Here is a 22,668-nt window from a genome sequence, read left to right as displayed (position 1 = left end):
CCATTGCTGTTTGTCTCCTCTGTAACTGTGGGTAGAGCTGTTTGGAAAGTCTCAGCTCTTTCATCTTGCAGGAAATACACTGTTTAGAAGCCCCAATTCAGGTTAAGAATGGGCTACAAGAAAGTAATACTGATTGGGGGGAATTTTTTCCCCTCATGGAAAATTTCAAATGCAGAAACTAGAAATCTCCAAGCAAGAAACTTCACTTTGGTTGCAAAAAAATGTTGGCTGATCAGAAAAAAATTGCCCTTTTCCTCCTTCATGCTGTCAGAAGGTAGGAGAAAGGCATAGGAAGTTTCAGGTAAACATGAGGAGGGATTTTTTCACTGTGAAGATGACCGAATGCTTGATGCATTCCTCTGTGATCTGGTATAGGTGATCCTGTTCTGGCAGGAGGGTTGGACTAAATGAGCTTTTGAGGTCCTTTTCAGCCCCTGACATTCTGTGATTCTGAGATTCTGTATTACTCTAATGGCCCTTTTCCTGCAGCCAGCTTCCTTTGGGGCAGGTGTCTTTTGAGTATGGACCCAGTCATTTTGGGTTACACCTGTGAAGGAAGCAAGCTCAGACATGGTCTCCATCCTGCTCTTTCTTATTTAGTAAGCCCTGCATTTGTGTGCAAGGAGGAGCCTCAGCTGATGCTACTTTCTCTACTTTGTGCAAACAATTTTGGCCTGCAGGAAGTTTGCTCTTTATGCTCTTCCACAGGAATCTGACTGTAATTAATCTGTAATTTGGAATTACTGAAGAATGCCAGGTCAGATCAGTGTGGTGGGGTGTGTGTTGTCAGTGCAGTGACTGTCTAGACTAGCTGAGTTTCTGGTGGACACAGGAGAAGAACCTTTCACAAGCTTCACCTTTCTTAAAGAGAGGAAAGGGAGAAAAAGCAGGTAACAGTAATGAATGCTTCTCTCCACTGCATTCACTCTAATTGGTTTTACAGATAAGTCATGGCACCATTATCCTCATTGTACAGCTAAGAGAACTGCTTTGTTTACTCTGGTCCATCAATCAAGTAGCATGGGTAAGAGTGAAATCAAGATATTTCTGATTCCTTAGGAGTTTAGATTAGTATGCCTGAAACTTCCCTGGGTAAATATGGAGTCATCTCTGCTTTCCTTTTTTGGAGGTTTACCTGATGTTTCTGACTGCAGGCTCACGATCTGACTTCATGGTGCTCATGTAATTAACCCCTGAAGATTAAAATTAGTGTCATTATCACTGTAAAAACTAATTGGTGCATGGTTTATTCAATAGTCCGGAGTAAGAACTTTAGGCAGATGTGCAGCCTTGCTGTGCTGCTGCCTGCACTGAGTAATACTCAAAGTCTTCAATGGAGGGGAAGTATTTTTCTGTAGCTAATGAATATGCTTATTTTTGTGAGACATTAGGAGATGCATTTAAGAGTATAATCTATCACTTGAATTGCTATCACAGGATGTTAGGGGTTGGAAGGGACCCATGGACATCATTGAGTCCACCCTCCCTGCCAGAGCAGGACCACACAATCTAGCACAGATCACAGAGGAACACATCCAGACAGGCCTTGGAAGGCTCCAGAGAAGGAGATTCTGTGATTTGGTTATAAAATGTCACTAAACTGGTATCTCCAGAAAGGAAAGGTTCCCTTTGCCCCCTTTTTCATTTTACAAACCTAACCTAAAATCATAAATTTATCAAGATTGGAAGAGACCTCCAAGCTCATCCAGTCCAACCTTGCACCCATCCCTATCCAGTCAACTAGACCATGGCACTAAGTGCCTCATCCAGGCTTTTTATGAACACCTCCAGGAATGGGAACTCCACCACCTCCTTGGGCAGCCCATTCCAACCTTAACCTGTTAGTAACTAACACACCATGTGCCTGTACTGCACTGTAAAGCACAGGGGATTAATCTGCTGCATATAGACTGGTTTGTCCTCTGAGAAACACTGCATTAAAAAAAAAAAAGGGGGGGGGGGAGGAAGAAAGAAAGAGAAAAAATGTCTGCTGATGAAAGTAGCTGTCAAATTAGCAGGTCTGGAAGTTGTGTGTATTGTTATGAGCTGCTCAAGTTCACACCAGAGCGACCCAACCCCATCCGTCTTTCTCAGTTTACATTTTAATTGGCTTGTAGTTAAGTTTTTTAAACACTGTGAGACTGCTGACATACACTGTAATATCATGTGAATAATTTATAGGAGCTGTTCAAGATGAGCTCCTTTTTTTCCCTTCCCCTTTTTTCATTTTTTTTTCCCTGAGAATTGGATAAAAGGAGGGAGCAAACTGGAGGGGGAAGAGTAAAGGAAAGGAGCAGCAATCCAGCTTGTTGCTTGCTGGTTGTTAAGTGTTTTTGCTACTGCATCTGACTGCTTTTGGGATTTCACAAAGGTTTCTACAATGCAATCTGATTAATAACAGTTCTGTCAGGAGAGCACCCAATTAAATTGAATTTGGTTTATGGTTCTCTTTACATGCCTTAAAGTGTGTGGGTATAAAGCCTCTCTAGTGTGAGGACTGGCTAACAAGGGTGGTGGGGGTTGGGGTTCAGTTGATTTGACTCCTTTTTTCTCTCTCTTATTTAGGACTTGGCTGTTTGTAAATTCAGAACCTGGCACTCCAGCCCCTCCAGCACGGTTTTACCTTCCCCTTGTGGGAGGCTGTAAGGGGCGGACAGACTCCCAGAAACAACTCCCAGTCTGTTTGGAGACTTAACCACTAGAAACAGAGAGTGCTGGTCATGTAATTAAGACTTGAGGGAGCATCCTATTGCCTTCTTAGGGAGCACAAAGTTTGCTGGGGCATCTTATATGCAACAGGAATGCATTCTGGTACAGTGTTATAAACTGCCAAGAACTGCAATTTAAAGAAACAGTGAAGTATTCTGGCAGAGCTTTTGCTTTGGTGACCTAATTTATAGAGAGCATGGTCAGTTGCTGATGTCTTGGGAGCACATGGGTAAGAAACAGAAGCTCAACCCTCGATCCCAGCCTGCTCCTCCCCTCTGCTCAAAGGGCAGGACTTATTGCTGGCATATTCAGAAGTCGGTTATCTCACCCTCCCCTGTCATCAGCCTCCTGCATCCGCACGTTGTAGTGCTCAGCCTCCTGAGGGTGAAATTTAGATTCTCTTGCTGTAGGTTGGTTGCAAGAAACACAGAGTTTAGGCTTTTCTGTGGGCAGATGTGTAAGGCAGACCACAGTGCAGGGCTATGTTTACTGACTTAGATGGAATTTCAGTGTTAGAAGTTAGCCCTTGATGTTTGATTTCATTCTACTTGACTTAATCCTTGGAGATCATTTTAGCTGTTCAAATGTGGCTTCTGTGCACAATTTTGAACACAGCTCATAACTTGGGGAGTTATTGTGTACATATTCCAGGTATTGATACTACAGTTATAAAAGATTTGAACCATTGAGATGCTGTTAAAATGGATTTTGACCAGGAGGTGAAAGCAGTACTTGTCATTTAAAATACACAGCCACTGTCCTTATGTGAAATGAATGAAGACTTGCACTTTGGCAGCTCTCAGCTTCTGCTAACTGCCAGAAATCATGGAGAACAAGGCTTGTACAAGGAGTTGTGCTTGTTTTCACACCAAACTTACATTTTTCCCCCACTAATTTGCTTTAGCATGTGCAGGACACATTATTGTCTTATGTTCTGCATGTTTGAAAAGCCTGTTGTCTCCTTCCCAAGGTGAAAAATCAGCTCTTGCGAAAGCTTAGTGCTGTATCGTGCACCTGGCTGTGAAGATCAGAGAGCTGGGGGATCTCGGTGTGTTTGTGGTGCCTGGAATGCAGGTATTGTTTTAAAATAAAAGGCAACAGCGCTCAGGCAAAGTTGCATAATTCAGTGCTCAGGAAAGCCAGATGCGCAAGTTCGATGACCACAATGCTCCTGCCTGCGAATCTGAGGGAAGAGATCCAAGTAATAAAAGCCTAAATCCATAGAGATGTACCGTTTCAGGTCTGTGAGCTTTACCTTGATAAGAATGCCCAAAGCCTTAACCCTCCATTCTTAACACATCCTGCCGTGCCTCGATTTTACAGCATATGCTGTGTGACATCCACATTAATCTGAGAGCCCTGCAGTACCAAAGCACAGCAGGACGAGTTAAGGACAGGCTGTTGGCCTTAACTTTCATTTTTCTGCTTTTGTTGCTGCGTGTCATGGATAAAGGTGACCTGCCAGGGAGGAGAGGGGAAAAAAAACCCCAAATCCACACCACCATTCAGCTTGTGGCCCATTTGCTTCATTAGATTGTACAAAACGTTTTGAGAGGTTGCTTGTTTAGTTCTTGGCTGCCTCTTTTTTTTTTCTTCTTCTCTTTTATTTATTTTCTTTTCAAACTCTCAAATCCAGACTTCTCTGGTTTTCCTAGGAGACATGGTAGAAAACTGGAGAGCTCTTGGGATTAGAAGTCTAAAGCTCAGGCAGTTGAAAAGGGAAGAGGATGTTAGTTATAACATTTTTAACCTTTCCGTTCCTTGTCTCTGTTTGTTAGTGCCAGCTCAGCACCACTCCCGTATAATGTCTTTCACGTTCTGGCTCTTTGGTTAAGATGTGAAGGTCTCTCATTCCCTCTCTCTGATCCTCCAGAGAACTCCAACAAATACAGGTTTTAAACAAACACCCTCCTCAGCCACCACATCTATCTACAAACCCTGAGGTTTTTTTCCACACACACACAAGGCATCTCTTTTTAGTGTTCTTTGCCTACATTTTGTGTCTACCCCTACCCTTCTTCGGGGCACGGACCTTAAAACTCCACTTGTCTTATTCTCTCCCCCAAACTAACACCATCTGCCTTCAAAGAGAAATTGCAATTACATTTCTTTCACATATATTGAATGCAACAGGATGGTCTGACTGAGAAATTTCAGAATATGCAAAAATCATTTCTTCTATTTATATATTTTTTTTTCTTTATTGAAGAGCTACTTTTGTGCTGTTTATTTTTGTTATAGCTATGCTTCATTAGCAGGTTTCTAATCCTGAAGTTTAATGCAGATAAAAGAATAGGAAAGAGGAATTAATAATTGATCTTAATCATCTCTTTGGAGCTGCTGAACTCTCCTCCAATTAATTTGAGGCATTACAAGAGCTCTTGTAGAATGAAGGGGGCAAGCCCGTGTATTAATAATCTGGAGAGCTTTGGCATATATGACAGTACCGTGGGGACACTCCCTCTCTATCCCTGCACATGTTCCTTTTGCAAGCAGTGACTTCAGGAAATCTGGTTAAATCAACAGAGAGGCCTTGCAGCGTCTGTCAGTGTTTGGAGAGGTCACAGCAGACACTCTTCCATCCTGAAAACTGGAAAGCTTTGTCATTTGTCTGAACTATAGCTAGACTGTGATTGTAAGTAATCAGATCTTTGGATTTATTTATTTTAAGATTGTTTAAGAATACAAATTCTGAGGTGTGATGGTTTGGGTGTTACCTGTCTCCCCACACACACACACACTTAAGAAAATCACCCAGACTAGACTCAGGGGCTGGAAATTAAAGAATGAAGCTATATTTGCACCTTAGCACAATATACAAGCAGATATTTACACAATATATACAGCTGTAGACAGAAATATACAAGTTAAAAAGTAATACAGAAACACAACTGCTCTCCCAGAAACCAGAGTCTCCAGGAGGGGTTCCCAACCGCTCTTCCACCTCCTTTCCACCCCTCTACCTTATCCTAGACTTTGTCTTACGTTCAAGGTGGGTTTGGAGAATTGGCCAGGGGGATTAGGAAGCAGACAGATTAGTTAGATAGTTAGAGAGAGAAGGGAGCCAGCCAGAGCCAGAGAGCAACTGCCTTATCTATGTTTGTGTTCTTGTTTTTATACATCTCAGCAAGCCTACGAGTGCAGTAGACATCAGCATTGTTTCCTTTTCACAGCCTATCATCTAATTCTTCTCACCAAAATATCCCAGCTAGGCTCAAACTAGCACATGAGGGAGCTGTAGAAGCAGATGAAGAGTTGAATGCATTCTGCAGTAAAGCTCCTTGAACTGTGACATTTATAAAGCTTGGCAACACCTTTAGCCATGCCTGATATTATGGCACCAATAGGAATTCCTGTTCTGAAATGCAAAGATGAGTCTGAGTATTTAACATAAACCAAGGTAATAGTTGATCGGCCTCCTGCAGATCTAGGCTTGCTTCTTGTTTGGCATCAAGAGATGAAAGTATTTAAGACACAATTTCATGGTCTTATGACTGGCTGGAGGACGATGGGAGTTGTGTTCATAGATGATTTTCAAGATTTCAAAGGTTATACTTGTTCCTCTTTGTACTGTTCCTCAAGACAAAGTCTTCTATGTGAAAATGGAAGTGCACCAACTTGGTTTTAGAGTGGGGATGGCTGTTTTCATGTGTGGTTTGTGGATTTGAGCATGTCTTGTGAGCGAGAAGCATCAGAAGTGTGTGTGGTTTGAGTCACCAACCCTGGATGTGTTTAAAGGTCATTTGGATGTGGTGCTTAGGCATATGGTCTAAGGTGAGTCTTGTAGAGTAGGGTTATAGGTTGGACTCGGTGATCCTGAGAGGCTTCTCCAACCTGAATGTTTCTGTGGTTGGGTACAGACATTTCTCCTTGCTTTGCCTGGTCTGAGCTGAGAGTCCAGAAGCTGAGTGAAAACATAAAGGGATTTGAATCCCATCAAACAAGTACACAAAATCAAATTTGAGTGGGTAAATAAACGACTACTTCCTGAGCCACCTGGAGATCATCCCTTCTGGGACTGAAACTGAGTAACTGTGAGATCACCCCATAGCAATCCTAGGAAAAGGTCAGGATTAGCTGACTGTCACTACTGACAGTCTTCCAAACCAGTAAAACCATTAAAGGAAAAGCAAAGCTCTTGTATTTTTCTTCTAGAGCTTCTCAACACTTTTCTCAACTGAGTTATGATTCTTCTGTGAAAAATGTTTGCTTTGAAACCACAGCAAATTTTGGCAGCTAGGAAGTTAACCAAAGTCATTGTGACCATGTTCATAGCCAGAGTTTCCAGTTTGTTTAACTGTGGGCTTTGGTCCTTGGACATGCACTGACCACATGAATTAACAAATTTCAATGATAAGTGCAGGCTTTACTTGCCTCACAAAATGTTTCATCAAAGTCTGCTGTCTGGTCTGCATTGTGCTCTCTGACTGTCCTGCTGTGACTGGTTTTAAACCATCCTTGTGTTGTTCATTACTTTATGATGTTAATATCCTTCTGGATACTTTGTCTCGTGGTAGAGTGTAGGTTACAGAAATATCCTCAGAGTAGCATTTTCCCCTCTGCCTTTTCTGTTCACAGTTTTGCTGTGAAAAGTATCAAAACTATTTTTGTTGAGAGAAGCATGGGAAGGGAACCACTCAAGTTATTTTGGCCAAACCCAACAGCTGCTCTCAAGACACGGACACCAGTGGTGCTAATTCACCTCAGAAGCAGGCATATGCTGAAGGTTCTCAGGGCTGTGCCTCTTCTTAGGGATGGGCACCTTCCCACCCAATGATATTTGTCTTTTCGGCTCCTCCAAGGATGCCCATGTGAGAGTTGCTGTTGATGTGTGGTTATCAGGAGGTGGATTAATGGTAAACCAAAAGCCAGCTCTGAAAGGCTGTCTCCCCGTTAGGGTGCTCGTGCAGGTTTTCTGTGCAGCTTGTGACTGCTGCAGAGGATTTCATGTCTCTGTCATGGGAGTGTCAGGACAGTTTTAATTACTGTCAGTTACTCTCAGTTCTGGGCAGATCATTTATAACAGGATTTTGAAGTGACTAATACTAGATGCCTTTCTGTATCAGCGGCATTTTCTTTCTCTGCCCTTTTCAACAGGAGTGTCAAATCCTGTTTTACCCAGCTGTTGGCCAACTTTGGATGGTCTGGGACTTGGGACAAGTGCACACATGTTGAAATGCTTTTCCCAAATATCATCCAAGTCTCTCAGGCCTGACAGATGGTTTGGCAGGACTAATTACAATTCCTGGTTTTGTCACAGATTAGCAGTGTCCATAAGTCTTTAACATGTGAGGGTTGTTCAGGAGCCTATGGGGAGTAAGCTCATTTCATTGTGCAGCGTACTACACGAGGGGCTCCAAAGGAGAAACCATCAGGAATGTGCTTTTCTTCATGTAATTTAAAAAGCCCAAGCCTTATAATCAGAGAGTCATTCATCCAGCTCGGGGTGAAGCCAGGTTGCTCAAGAAGAGCTTTTACAGTTGTTATCCATGAGGTATGGGCTCCCTATGTCAGGTGCTCTGCGGTTTCTAAGGCTGATGTTTCAAAATGTCTTCAGTTTACCTGCCTGTGTCAAAGATGTCAGCTATTAATGAGTTCTCTTTGAAAAACTCTGCTTACGTGAGTAACGAGAATTTGTATTAAGTAGGACATACTTCTCTATGTCCTCTTCAGCTGCAGAGAACTGGGAGCAGAAAACCCTCCCAAGCTCTGTAAAGCTTCTTGCTGCAAAGCTAATAAAATGCCACCTGCATTGGTCAGGAGAAACTGGGACTAAGCAGGCTGGTACCACACATCCCTGATGTGGTTCCCTTGTGTTCATCAGTCTGCTACTGTCACAAAGTTTACAGACATTCTATACAGATATGTAAGCAGATGAATACGACTGAACACAGAACTTTCAGATGTTTGAACAACACACCCCAGAAACCTTTAATACTTTTGGTGGTGCTGCTTTCTTGAGTTGCAAGTATAAATCCTGTGTGGAAGTGAAAGGACTCTGTTGTCTGAATTTCATGACCATCTTTCCAGGTGAAACTTGTTCCCTTCTTTAACATGAAGGAACATGCCTAACTGTTTATTAGTTTGATTTAACTTTATAATATAGCTGACAACTCCTGAATGTTCAGAAGAACCCATTTAATAGGATATTTGACACAGCAAATGTCTGCTGCTGTGCAGATGAGTCTCAATAATTGTTTTGTTGTATTATGATACACAGAGTGTGGCTCTGAAGCAGTGAAGCTCTTGTTCCAAGTGAAATTGGTGTGGAGGAAAGAGAAATCTAGCACTGAGACTCTTTCTCTGTAGCATCACAGCAGTAGAAACAGCCCTGAATTCTACTGCTCTTTGAAAGAGTGAGTTTCAGTGAAACAGGAGGGTTACATGTATTTAGTCTAAACTATTAATTATGCTGTTTAACGTGAGCTGCCAAAGAACTTGCTCGCCAGATGGGATGGAGCTCATCCTTTTCCATTTGTTATGTGTTGAGAGTTGGGAACTACTTTGCTTCTCTGAGGTACCACTGCATAGGCCTTAGGCACAGGCAGCGATAATGCATGAATGAGCAAGAAACTCATCTGCATTCAACCTGCTGATGCTTCCAGAGGTGCCATCAAAAACACAACACCTCCTCTTCTCAAGAAGGATGTGTCCTGGTTCCTTGCCCTGCTAATTCTTGTCTGTGATGAGAAAACTACAGGTGGTACAGAGCGATCATGTCGATCAATTGAGGAAGAAATCAGTGTCGCTGTGTGAGCTCTTGTGGCAGGCAGAGAGCAACCTCCTATGTATTAGACTGATCTGTGGTCTCCACCAACGTCCAGGAGAGCCTCCTGCTGTAGTTACAAGCAAATAAATAAGGATATTTCCATCTTCTCTTCTTGGCTTGCGCCAGGAGCTCATGAATCAATCGTCAACAAGCCAACTTCTCAGCCAATTGTGGTAATGATATATGGGATTAGCAGCCTGTGATTCCATCCCTGCATTCCTTGCCCTTTTCTTTCATTCTTCTTGTTTCTTTTTCTTTTTTCCTAAACCATCAGAAGGAGGGAGATTTTTGTCACAGCAAACGAAAGGGATGGAGGGGTGTCTGTTCTCTGGCAGGTGTCCCCCCCCCTGCCAGAGGACACACACACAGAGGAGCGTGTATCTAGCTGCCCTGCCATGTGCTGGGTGGGAGGAAGTTTTTCCTCGCCGGGCGGCACACGGCTCTGCCTGAGGGATGGAGAACATATTGCTCGGCAGGTGGGGCCCGCTCAGACGCATTTACTGTTATTTCAGCATTGACAGCAAACATACATCACATGGGCCCGTGATGCCAGCCTGCTCCATAGTAACCTCAGCTAAAGGACTGCAACCTAGAAGGAGAATGCTCAGCCTTCATACAATATTTCAACCAAATAAATTGTCTGTAGGAAGTCAGGGCCAGGACTGTCCTTCTCTGCTTGGGTCTCCTTGGAAGCTGATGTGGGTGTGAACCCTAATGGTTCTCTCCTTGCCGACCTGCTGGCTCTTTTTCCTCTTCACAAGGCATGACTGTTTACAAGGTCTTGTAATGACAGTATGAGAGGTAATCACAGGTAATGGGTTTAAACTGGCAGAGGGGAGATTTAAAATGGATGTTAGGAAGAAGTTCTTTACAGTGAGGGTGGTGAAACACTGGTACAGGTTGCTCAGGGAGGCTGTGGATGCTTCCTCCCTGGAAGTTGTTCAAGGCCAGGTTGGATGAGGCCTTGAGTGACCTGTTCTAGTGGGAGGTGTCCCTGCCTATGGTATGGCGTTGGAACTGGATGATCTTTGAGGTCCCTTCCAACCTAAACCGTTCCATGATTCTATGACATATCAGTCCTAGCCATGAAAACCCCAGGTTTTAGAGGGTCTTCTGCAAATGCAAGCTTGCAGATTTTCAGTTACTTCATTTATTGTAAGTGTCTATGGTTTGTCTGTTAGCTGAAGAGGTCTATATGACCCTCTGCAGGAAAAAACTGTGGTCCAGTTGTGCCTAACCCTAGTATCAAAATTGAAAGTTCCATAATTAGTTGTTATTTTCTGAAGAAGGTCTCCTTTTGGTCAGTGCTGTGTTTAGGGTGCTACCTACTTTTTCAACTGATATATGGACATTTTAATTTCCCCCCTGATAATTCCAGTCATTGTGGGTTTGATTTTGCTTTGTTTCATTTGAAAAACTCAGATAAGTGGCAGATTTAGAGTCCAAACACAGTCCCTAGTGTGGCTTGCACTTTATTGTCCAAATTCTTGCACAAGCCATTAAATGAAGATGGAGTCAGGGAATAAGGAATAGAAAAGTACTACATGCCATATTTTGCAAAGCATCCTGCAAACAAAGTTCTTTTTCAATATAGAGATTTCTAAAGGTAAAGATTACATAAAGAAACTTCCCAGGTTCCAGCAGGTGCTCTGCATCCTGCACTCTGACTGTTTTTAATTGTGTGTGTAAGTGAGAACTAATATCCTGCTTCAAAAAGCAGAGAAGCTGGGGGAAAATAAAAAAAAAAGAAGCATCTGGAAGCTCACCAGGATATACAACCACCCAGGCTGTTCCAGGTATCACAGCTGCATCAGAGTGATTTCAGTCTGGGCAGAACAACTTCAGTCAGTCTGGGGCTGGGAGAATACAGATGGCAAAGGGCCTTACAAGAAGTAGGAACAAGTGAATGGGGGGGGGGGGGGGGTTTGTGTGTGTCCAGGGATCAGTTTCTATTTATTTTCATTTTGGAGATTGAAATCTGACCTCTGTGGATTTGTGTTTGGTTTTGGTGATTTGTTTTTAGTTCTGAGATGTACAGTAACTGATGTAAAAAAACTGTACAGCTTAATACCCAGCAGAGATATTCTAAGCCTTGACTCCCTTCCTCAGTGCATTGATTTCTTTATCTACATATAGGTGGCAGCTAGCAGTAGAAGTCTGTTTGGGCAATGCTTTTATATGCAACACACAATGCAAGCTATGATGACTATTTGATGGTTCATTTTGTACTCCTGTAGGTACCACCAGAATAGTAGTGTGATGAAGCACCTGAAAAAATTAAAATGCTTAACAAGAATGGGAAAAAAAATTATCTTGAAATTTGCCCAGAGCTATAATTCCGTGGTGGGATTTACATGGGTGAATCTCTTAGGAAGAAAGATTAAGAAATGTCTCTGCTTTCTGTTTTGGTGTTTTGAATTGGCAACCTAGTGAGAATTAAATGATGGGAAAAGCTCCAGATGCCTCAGCTAACATGTGGAGAACTTCCTGCGGTCGTTTCAAGAGTCTGATTTCATTGACGTAAGTCAGCAGAATAGATGAAGCCTTGGTAACTCCCTGCGATGGATGAAACACATCAGGACATAGGCAGACAGACTTTTTTGTCATCCTCAAGTCTGCTTTTAAGCTTGTGGTTACCTCAGGAGACTGATATTTCCTGAAGTCTGTACCGCAGCTCATCTGTGTGTATGTGCATTTGTGTTGCAGAAGCAATTGATTTAGTGAGCTATTGCCTTCTGGAGCCAAAAGACACAATATGCCAGGGTCAGAGCTGGCTTGGTTTCATTCCTGCCTCAGCACAGCTACTACAGATGCCTTGTTCTGTTCTCTCACTGCTGTGTTTTTCAGGTGTTCACTCCAGAAAAGAAATAAGTCAGACCGAGTTCACACTGTGAGGGAAGGCAGCTTCCCCTCTGCCCCATCTAAATCTGAGTAGAAAATGTCATAGGAAACAGCCCTATGCTGTGCTGAGGTTTCTCCAAACAGAAGCTGGAAGAGCTCGACAGCTAGCTGGATTCATCTGACCTAGAAATCCAGCTGATTTCCCATTGATCGTGTCCCCTTGGCAGTGCTGATGAAATGTTATGGGTGCACCTGGTGCATTCGGGAGCCGCAGGTGTCTTCTGCAGCAGGCACCTGGCCCACTTGGCAGCAGTCGATGGCTAGTGGTTTATTAGTTCACTCTTCACCTGTAAAAACACCCTGGAAAATGCCAGCCTGGCATTCCCGTGCCTCTACAGAATCAGGCTCTGCTAGTTTGAGTGCTGTGCAAAGCTTGTCAGAGCTGTCTGCAGCTGTAGCGGTAAACTGCTAGTTTGTTTGTTTCTTTGTTTCCGCAGATCCCTCGGCTTGCCGAGGAGCTGTCATTTTGCTTGCAGAGTGATACTAATTTAGAAATAGGAAGTCTGCTGAAGTATTAATGATACCAGATCTGGCTGTTACTTCATTTTATTTTCCTTTACCTGTCACCTACAGTGGCAGTGACTGTTATTTCCCCAACTGCTGTGCTGAGATGGGAGGAAAACTGTGAAAGAATCAAGAGTCTTTCTGTTGCAGCATTGTCCATGAGCTGGATTTATTTGGACAGAGATGGTGAGGTTTTAGTTGGAAAGAGCATCACTTGCTCAGTGTTATAGGACCATATTGCAGCTTGCTTTCCTTACTGCTGAAACAAGCTGTGCTACAAGCACGGCAAGCAGTGAAATCTAACTGCCTTAGACTGGTGTCTCATGCCACACAACCATTTTCTCCTCCCTCTGCCCATGCACACATCCTGGCTTTGTTGTATATTCCTTCTCTGGCCAAGCAAAAACATATCCTGTGGTTAGTGTTAGCAGGTTGGTCATCTGTCTCTCAAAAGGGCTCAGCTCTCATTGCTGTACTAGAGCTACTGATTTGCATACATCTTCTCAGAACTTGATGATTTTTAGTTCTCTGTCAAATTTAATTGGAGGACAACAAGGGGGTTGAAAATGACTAGGGCTGGCTGGACTGACAGCCTGTTTGCATAAAACTTGTTTTCATAGAAAGCCAGGCAAAAAAATGAAACAAGATTACGTGTCTCAGTAGTGTGATTTGTGCTGCAGAGATATAAGGTAACAAAGGCACCGGCTTCTACTTTATTCCTGAAGGATTGGTGAAAAAATTACTGTTTCAGGTTAATAGTATTTCACAGATGCTTTCTAAGCTTCCTGAGTGACTATACCAGGCACAAGACCATGGATAATCAAGCTTTTTTGTCCTCTGGTGCTCCTGTGTGGCACCTACCAGTTGTCACTGCTGTGTAGTTTTATTCAGATCTGATAAAGCAGTATTGAAAGGGAAATGCTATTAGCGTCTGTAATTTTTACATCCAGCCAAAGAGTGTGGGGGGGAAACATCCCAGAATGGGTAAGGTTATGTAACAGTTCTGAAGGGTAAAAACACCATGTTCTGGTTTATCTGCCTAAGCAATCATTTGTACTGCACATGGGGGCAATTTATAACTCCATGGCAAACATCAGGGAGGAACTGTGAGCCTTTGTTCCTGAGGAGCAGGAGCTTGGTGAGATATCACTAATTTCCCCATTTTTTCAGCAGATGCACTCCCTTAAGCTTTTATGAATGGAATTGGGGATCTCAGTAGAGTAAAAGAAATCAAGTCCCTATTAGAGACCCTTACACATGGAGCATATGAATCCCTTGGGTTCCCAAACCACAGACTGGTAAACAATGAGCTAAAGAAAACATTCTTATAGCAGCCAGCAGCATAGGAAATGGGACTTGAAGTTCAGAAGTTCTGATCATGTCCCTTTGTGAGGAGGGCAGAGGTACACACAAGCACACATCACTGCATTATTGAGGGGTTGATTTAAAAACACTGCTTCTTAGGTGTGATTGACTTTTCTTGCAGACCTATTTCTGCACAGAGGCAGGACCATTACCAGGAAGTCATAGTTTATGTGTTTATCTAGCGAGTTATGAAAATACCAGATAATAAGACTAATGACTCAACACAGCATTTTCCAAGTTATGAAGCAATCTTTGGATTTTCCACTATTATTATTATTATTATTATATTAGTTGCACTTTTTAGTCTGTCAGAAAAGAAATAAATAAAAAGCCTGTATTTTCCCACTAACATTCGGGGAACATCTGTTGCGTATTGTAAATAACATACTTCTAAAGCAAACTGATAATAACTACTCAGACTATTTTCCTCTTCTGGCTATAGCATTCAGCACCAATACAATATGTTAGATACTGCACACTTCTTTGCCCCAGAATAAAATGGATTCTTAAAAAGTACTGGTCAGTTACATGTGAAATAATGCAATTAGTTTACCAACTCTAACTCTAAAAGCTTATGCTACATATTGTGTTAATGAAGAAGAGCAGTGACAGACCAGAGCGGAGAGGGATGAATTGATGTGGCTCTGCATCTGAAAGAGCATGCAGATCTGAAACTATCTTGTGGTCAAAGTAGTTAAAACGGGAAGGAATGAAAGAGTTTGCAAAATGGCCTTTCCTCTCACTCCCTCAAAATGCATACCAACCCTAGAATATACTACTCAGACTAATAGGAAAATAACCCCATAGAGTTCTCCTTTGAAATCCCACCCCTCAAATGCTTCACTTTGTCCTCAGTTTTAGAAGACTGAAGGTGTAGATTAGATTTTTTTTTTTTTCTTCCTGGGAGGTTGTAGTCCACAATTAACTTGGAAGTCCTTCAAAGATGAAGATTACCTTCTTCAACTGCTAAAATAAGCATGGCCTTATTGCAGTGGTACAAGCAGCATGGTGAATGCAGAACAAGTTCACAATATCCACGGTTATGTCAATGTTAAATTGTCATAATTATTCCAGGAATAAAGTCCTTGTTATTAGCAGTTTTCAGCGAGGTAAAGTGTGTACTCAATGTACATTAAAACAAGCTATTTCCTAGGAGCTGGGAATCAATAGCTCTTTGACTGATCAGTAGGTGCATGCTGCAAGTAGAAGCCTGTTCTTGTAATAGTCTACTCTCCACCAAAGTCACCTAAGACAGAGTTGTGTCTATAAATACAGTTCTGTTCTCTTCCTAGTGATGAGGAGGAAGAACACTTACAAAACAATAACTTTGTCTTTTCTTACTGTGTAATAAAATCACCTGAGTTTCTGGGTGTGTCCCTCATCTTTTGCACGTATAGTTTGCTTTGCTTCTGTTTCATCCTTTCTGTCTTGAACTCTTTCTCTGTCTATACCATTTGGCATCACAAACACCCCACTGATGCTCACTGGTACATAAAGGCCTGAACCTCACTTTATTTCACCTTGACGTATCCTTAGAATGAAAAGCAGAAGGGAAAAGAGTGGCAGTTGGCTAGGAGAGCTTTGTCTTCTAAAGCAGCAGTATCGTGAATGCCATCTGTCGTAGTTATCCATAAGATTATCTGAATCAGACCCAAAGCGATTGAAATGCTTTAACGCGTGTGTGTCTTGGAGAGTTGCTAGGACATGATGAAGTGCGTGGACAAAATCCTCACCTCTCCAGCAGTCAGATGAGAGTGTCTCTAAATCATATATTGAAGGGATTCCTGGAAGCCCAACTCTTTCTAACCTCAGTAGTTCTATGTTCAAAGTACTTTCAGTTAGTTGAATCTTTACTGTGATTTAATGGACCGTGGCTGACTTCCCAGCTAATGTAAATTTTTTATACCACAGTCCATGTAACTAACACCTTGGCATGACAAAATGAAAGAGAAAATAATTAGAGCATTTGAACCCCTCTTCTCTCTTTCATAGTAAGTTCAGGGGAAATAAAAGTTAGGAGACCAGAGTCTGAAAATGTTTGCTTTTCTGGGTACTTTCACAAATCATCTTCAAACTGAAACAGAAGAACACTAGCTTTGTGTACAGAGACAAATCAGTCCTCCAAATCCACGTCTGCACGGTGCTTGCTGCAGTCTTTCATTGCAAGTGTCGTTGTGATTTAGATTTGATGTTCACCTCCTGTAAGTGTGCATAGTCTCTGCCATCCTTTCATTTTGTAGCAAGTGATGTTACAGCCAGTGAAGTTACAGGCCCACCATCGTTTTGGGCTTGTCCCTTTGGCTCTTGTGGCAGGAAGTGTTTGTATCACCACCTGAACACTGAGGACTCAGGGCTGTGGTGTTTGCAAGCCCTGGAGTAGTTTGCAAGTCTGTTTGAATTCTGAACCTGTAATTTTTTCTTTAGAAGGTGTAGGGTTACCCACATTTAAAGCTACGCTATTAGTGGTTTGTGATCTTTCCCCATGATGTGGATCAATCTGTGATCCTTTCCTATGATGTGGATCTCTCTTGGAGGACCTTTGTGGGATTGCAGGATTCAACACATGACAGGTTGAAAAGTGCTGTGTTACAGTGTGTGATGAAATAAAGAACAATTGTGTTCCTTAGATGTGCAAACACTAGACCATACGTGCAGATATCCCTGGGTGGATTTAACTGCTTGGGAGTGTGAGCTGTGGTGTGGGGTAAGCATTTGTGTACTGTTTAAATGAGTTTCTGCAAACTGTAGCTGTATGTGTTGCTGAGTAAATTCAGTGGGGTAATACAGATGTGTATTTATCAGAGGAGCAAATGTGGAAATACAATGTAACGGCTTAATGAGATCTCAATGTGGCCATGGTATTAGGAGATAATATTTAATAGACCATGGAGTCAATGGATCTGTTTCCTTTATCTGCTATCACTGGAAGGTTGGGTCAACTTTATAATGGTGCTATAAGAGGCTAATGGGCTTCTACGCAGGGCTGCTGATAGTGTAAATCTGTATGAGTGTTGTTAAGGCTCAAGGTCCTGGTCTCTTGCCCGCTTAGCTAAAGCTGTAGTGATGAGTGTGTAGGGTTAATGCCTAGCTTTAAAAAAATGCCTTTTTTTTTTAACTTGCAGCAACAGGAAATTATAAACCTGTTCATCCAACATGAATACATTTTACTTTAAAAAAAAAAAGCTGAAAGTGGCATTGTATGCCATAAAAATATACATCATGTGCCAAGACAAGCAATTGATGTGCTCCTATAAAATAGAGTAAACACCTCCTCCCTGTCCTTCCTTTGGCTGTCGATCAGATTTCAGAATCACAAAATTTTACAGTATTACTGGTTAGAAGGCCTCCCCACTGGGAGCAGATGCCATTTCTGTCTTCATAGACTCAGAGAAAGTCCTGACATGTTTCATGGCGTTCATACGTGGAAGTCTGTGAAATGGAAAGGAAAACAGCTTTTTCTGTCAACCTGTCACTGATATAAGCTCTTACATTTCATCAGAATGACTAAACTTTAAAGCTGTTTCTTCAGTGCTGAGTATATTTGAGAACTCCCAAGTGTTATCAGATTTATAGAGTCCCAGCATATGATAGAAGACCAAAGCATTTTGTGGCATGATATTAAAAATTCATTCAGATACTCGATAAAGCGTGGATGACAAAAGTCTGAAATGGAATAAGGTAGAGTGAATTTCTCCATGGTTTATTGACCTTGATTCATCTACACAAAATAAATAGACAGAATGGACTAAAATCTCTTCTTTATGAAGGCAAAATCCTGGCAGTCAAAGACTGGCTCATAAAAATGCTCTCTATGGCACATAGCTTGGCAATGTTAGAAGTTGGAGGCAATGGAAATTTATTGCTGGTGCCACTATGTATGTGTCGGTGTTTTAGAGAAGGAGAAAGCAGGGGCTGTTTTTGTGAGGTTACCGATGTTGTTCGGGGGAGAACAGAGCAAGAAAACACACTTGCTTTCGTCATTTTGTGTTCTTTCCCTGAAGGTATAATATGATAAAACACTTCTCTTTGCATACCTGTTTTTTTTAATGTGTTTGGAAAAGGAAGGGGAAAAGCAAGCTGTTTGGAATGAGGAGTTTGACATCTCTCCCTGCTGAATGAGGCTGGGGCTCCATACTGCCCCGCTGCCATCAGAGAGCAGAATGCCTCATTGGTTTCAGATATTAAACTTTTGTGCTGAAAGCCCAGTTGGAGGTGGTGTGACAAATGGATTTTACCTGCTGCCGAAAAACAGAACCCCCACCTCTCTACACCTCCCATCTTGCCTAACCTAGCCCTCAAGAGCACTGAAACAGAAAGCTGCCCTTAGGCACCATCTGTTTCTGCCAGCTTCTACTTTGGGCCCTGCCTTTACATCTGTTAAGTAGAGGCAGCTTACTTGATGAGTTGTTTTGAAGAAATATCTGGTCTCCCCACCATGTTCATTAACTATTGCAGATCTGTTCAAGAGAGGCTCTGTGATGCAATTTAGCTGTAGTTAACTAAATTCATTGAAGCCGCAGCCATAGATTATTTTTGCATCCCTGAGGGATAGAGAGCGACACTGTTTTAGCTGCACTGTTTTCTCTTCCCTTTGAAACCAAAATTCTTTTCTATTTGCCTTGTGAAACACCATTTAAAGCAGTGATGAAATCTAAAGGGGATTTAAAACGACTTGTCGGTGACTGATAATATGTTACTCCTCCTTATAAAATACCACCAAGCTGCATGTATAACACATGCTAAAACAAATATATTAATCATGCATCCCTCCCAGTAAAGAAAAGGAACTGTTTTATTCCTAGCACCTTCTTAAGTACCCCAAAGCCACTGATGTGTTAAGACGGTATTCTTCTCAGAACAGACCCAGCTTTCTGGAGCCTCTGGAACTTTTCCATGGCCAGTGATCAAGAACTAAAAGAAACAAAACAAAAATCCACTTAAAATGCTTCAGAAAAATGCATTCAGTATGTTTGTGTTTGGATGTGTTTGAATGAGAAAACAGTTTAATGGGCATTTGGAGGAGAGCAGGCGTCATACAGTTTATGTAGGAGACAGCAGAATACAAATACAAAGGGAAGATGAAGTGGAAAGGAAGTGGGGAAGAGTCTTGTTTTACAGATGAAGAATACAGGCACAAGAAGAAAGGGAAGGGGATGTTTTACCCAAAGGAGCTAGAGAAGAACATGGATCAGCCAGGAATTAAACCCATGGTTTTTATAACACTATGGCCATGAGCATGGGACCATCATTTCTGTGCTATTTGGACAGACAGTTTACTGATCTCTTTACATGTATAGAATCACTTTGCAAGCAAAATGTGGAATGGAATTTTCTTTTATTGTGTATGTTACATTCTCATCTAAAATGATGCCCTAAAGCTATAATTATGCATTATAATATACACTATACAGAGATGTCCCTGTTGGTTATAAGGATGAGGGTAATTTATATATTAGTTAAAACCTGGCACCTCTGTATCTGAGTCATACGTAGTACAATAAATACGATGGGCTTCATGGGCAAAAAACTTATCAAAGCCTGGTTTCCCATAGAGAGTTAATTGAAACCTCCGATTGATGCTTCTTTATTTTTTCCTTGGAGTTCTTCTAACATTCACTTCTGTGTGCGTTTTCTGGTACGAGGCGAGGTGTGATCACACACTGCAGCCTTTCTTTCAGGCTTCCCAGGTCTCTCTACCAACTGGCCACCTTTTTCAGACAACTCACAGGAGCTTAATTATCTTTGAAATCTCCTGTCAGATGGGGGTGAAACTGGCCAACGAGTTCAGAAATTCTGAGAAGGTCCAAGAGAGAGCGGAACTTCGTGGGCTGATCACCCTTATCTATCAGGAAGGCAGGCTGCAAGGAAGTCTTTGTGAGGGTTTTTTTGTGCGTGGTATAAAAATGTCAGCAGAGAGAGATTTGATATCTTGAAACTCGACTTGATGTGTTGACTCAAAAGATGACACTTACACTGTTTATTCAAGTTGCCTAAGCAGAGCAAATAAAAAGCTCAGTTCCACTTCCTTTAGCCACATGAGTAGTTGCATTGCATTGATATAATTGCTAATCTCCTCTTTATCGTTTGCCTCCCTTCTAACACAGGCAGTCATATGGTGAGAGAAGGTAACAAAGTTGTGGCTGCTTGAGCTAGATTTCTAGCTCAGACATAGGGGAGAGGTGAAAGTTCTGTGGATAGACCATAGAATGGCAACAATGGATAAGTGAATATAATTTCATTGGAGCATCAAGAGCTTTATATCTAGAAACACAGCCTGTACCTTCCCCTTGCTGCATCAGCTGCACCCACTGCTATCTGCCCCTGCTGCTGTTTTGGCTGCTGCTGCTTTTGCTACTTCACTTCCACTTGACCCCTTCCCCATCTTCCTTAAGGTCATTATATTTCTCTAGTAGTTTATTTCTCCTTATGCTGTTATATTTAAACTATAAGAAGTACAATTTCATCTTTCCCTGACTTTCCAAAAAAATCTGTGTTGTGGCGAGTTATTCTACTGGGGGAGGGATCCACCCTAACCTGGGACACAAGTGTTGTCTGAGTTTAAATGATCTCTGATATATATACTGGGAGATGTAAAAAAAAAAAAAGGACACTCTCCTACACTGCTGTGGCTTTCTAAGCACAGAGCTCTGGTGACATCAGGAATATTCTGCAATTTTCTTGTCTAAACATGCCTCTTGGAAAACACATGACGTGCATAAGAATTAGCAATTCGCACAATCTGAGGAGAATTATCTGTTTGTCTCTAGGCGATTCACAAAAATATGCCCACAGCAATTTGAGGCATTATAAATCCATCCAGGTTGGTTCTGACCATGTTGCAGAAGTAATTTCGACTGGCACATCAGATGAAAGAACAGATTTGAAAACAGTAGCGTGCATGGCCCTGAAGGTTTTATCTTGGCTAATATTCCAGGCACCTTATGGCACTACTTTGGGTTTCTGTGAAGACTCCAAATAAAGTGTCTGTAGCCTGATGAAAGATTTAACACATTTTTTTCCTGAACAAGCTTTATAAATGTTACACTAAAGATAAAGAATGTACTTGCTGATGGGAAGCAGCTTATTTTTCAGTGTGCTCTTCACTAAAAGCAGCCTTTACATGCAGTGCTTCTGTATTTCCAATGGGTGATTTCTGCAGCGCTGGAGGTTCTGTAACAACATCATGGAGGGTGCAAATTTAGGATTTCATTTCCACTTTCCAGTAATGCCTGTGGAAATACCTTAACTTATCTTTAGCAAACTATCTTTGTGGTTCCAAATAGAAATGGCTAGAACAAATATGTCCACAAAAAGGACTGCATGAAGGGTCAATAATATAAGTTAGTACATTGTATTAAGAAACACAACTTGTATCATGTGCATCTGAATGACGAGATAGTTATCATAAGAGTTAGCTTTAGATGGTCTTGGAGAAAGAATGGTTTGCTTTTCATGTGAAGGATAAGGTGAGATGGTTTCTCAGACTTTTGAACTGCTTCTCCACCCCCCATTTTCTTCTGTGAAGTACCACAGAAGAGTTTGAGCATGTAGTTTGTGTACCTGAAAGAGAAGCATACTTGAGACTACCTTTTTGCTGTGAATAGCAGTCTATTTAGGCCCTCTCCAGTCAAGGGACAGAGATCATCTCTTCTAGATAGCGATGCTTAAGTCTTAAGGGCTCTGCTATATGCTTTAGCTTAGATGATGACTGCCTTCTCATCCTCCAAATATTTTAGGAACACTTTCTTCTTTCAAGCCAACTTTGTAGGGCAGAAGAAGGGAAGGAGACAAATTTCTGGGGGCAAAGATGAGGTATATGCTACTTCTGCATTGGAGCTGGTAAACGTTTCCTCTATTATCTTCTCCTAGTTGTGTGCTTGGCTGACCTTTTTGTCTGAGCAGATCTGCTAGCTTCTGTGGCCTTTCAGGACTCATGTGCCTCGGGAGGCTGTCTAATTTTCCAGATGAATAGGGTCCTAAACGCTATAGGGCACTCACTCACATTTCTTCACGATTTATTTCTGTGGCTTTGGAATCATAATGAAGGGCCACGTGTGTTCTGCCTGAGTAGGCACTGAACAAATACAGAGCAAGGGGTTCAGGATAAGGCCAGTACATTATACTGGAAGTTCTGCTTCAGTCAGTATATTGCAATCCTTATCAAGGATTAAAAGTACCATTTGCCCCTTTATTTAGATACTTCCAGAGGAGAGTGCTTACAAAAGGAACATAGATATTCATTTCACTTAGAAAATGGAGAAATAAAGCTTGACAAGGTTGTTATGTTTCTATTATTGAAAAAAAGAGAAAGAAGGGGGTGGGGGGGGAAAGGCAAGCTAGTCCTGTATACCCTGACCCATACTCTTTTTTTCCCACCTACCTGTCAGAGCAATGGTCATGCACAATCACAGTTGTCCTTG

At 41.9% G+C, this 22,668-nt stretch overlaps 1 protein-coding gene across 4 annotated transcripts in view; it reads left to right on the top strand.

Annotated features, from left to right (window-relative positions):
• AUTS2 (activator of transcription and developmental regulator AUTS2) overlaps window positions 1-22,668 on the top strand; it is an 839,198-nt gene that overhangs the window by 534,810 nt on the left and 281,720 nt on the right. The gene's annotated exons all lie outside the window — the stretch shown is intronic.

The sequence above is a fragment of the Pogoniulus pusillus genome, chromosome 27, assembly GCF_015220805.1.
Source record: "Pogoniulus pusillus isolate bPogPus1 chromosome 27, bPogPus1.pri, whole genome shotgun sequence".
Classification (NCBI taxonomy): Eukaryota; Metazoa; Chordata; class Aves; order Piciformes; family Lybiidae; genus Pogoniulus; species Pogoniulus pusillus.
The sequence above is the reverse complement of the archived record's forward strand: the minus strand, read 5'-3'. Positions and strand labels throughout refer to the sequence as shown.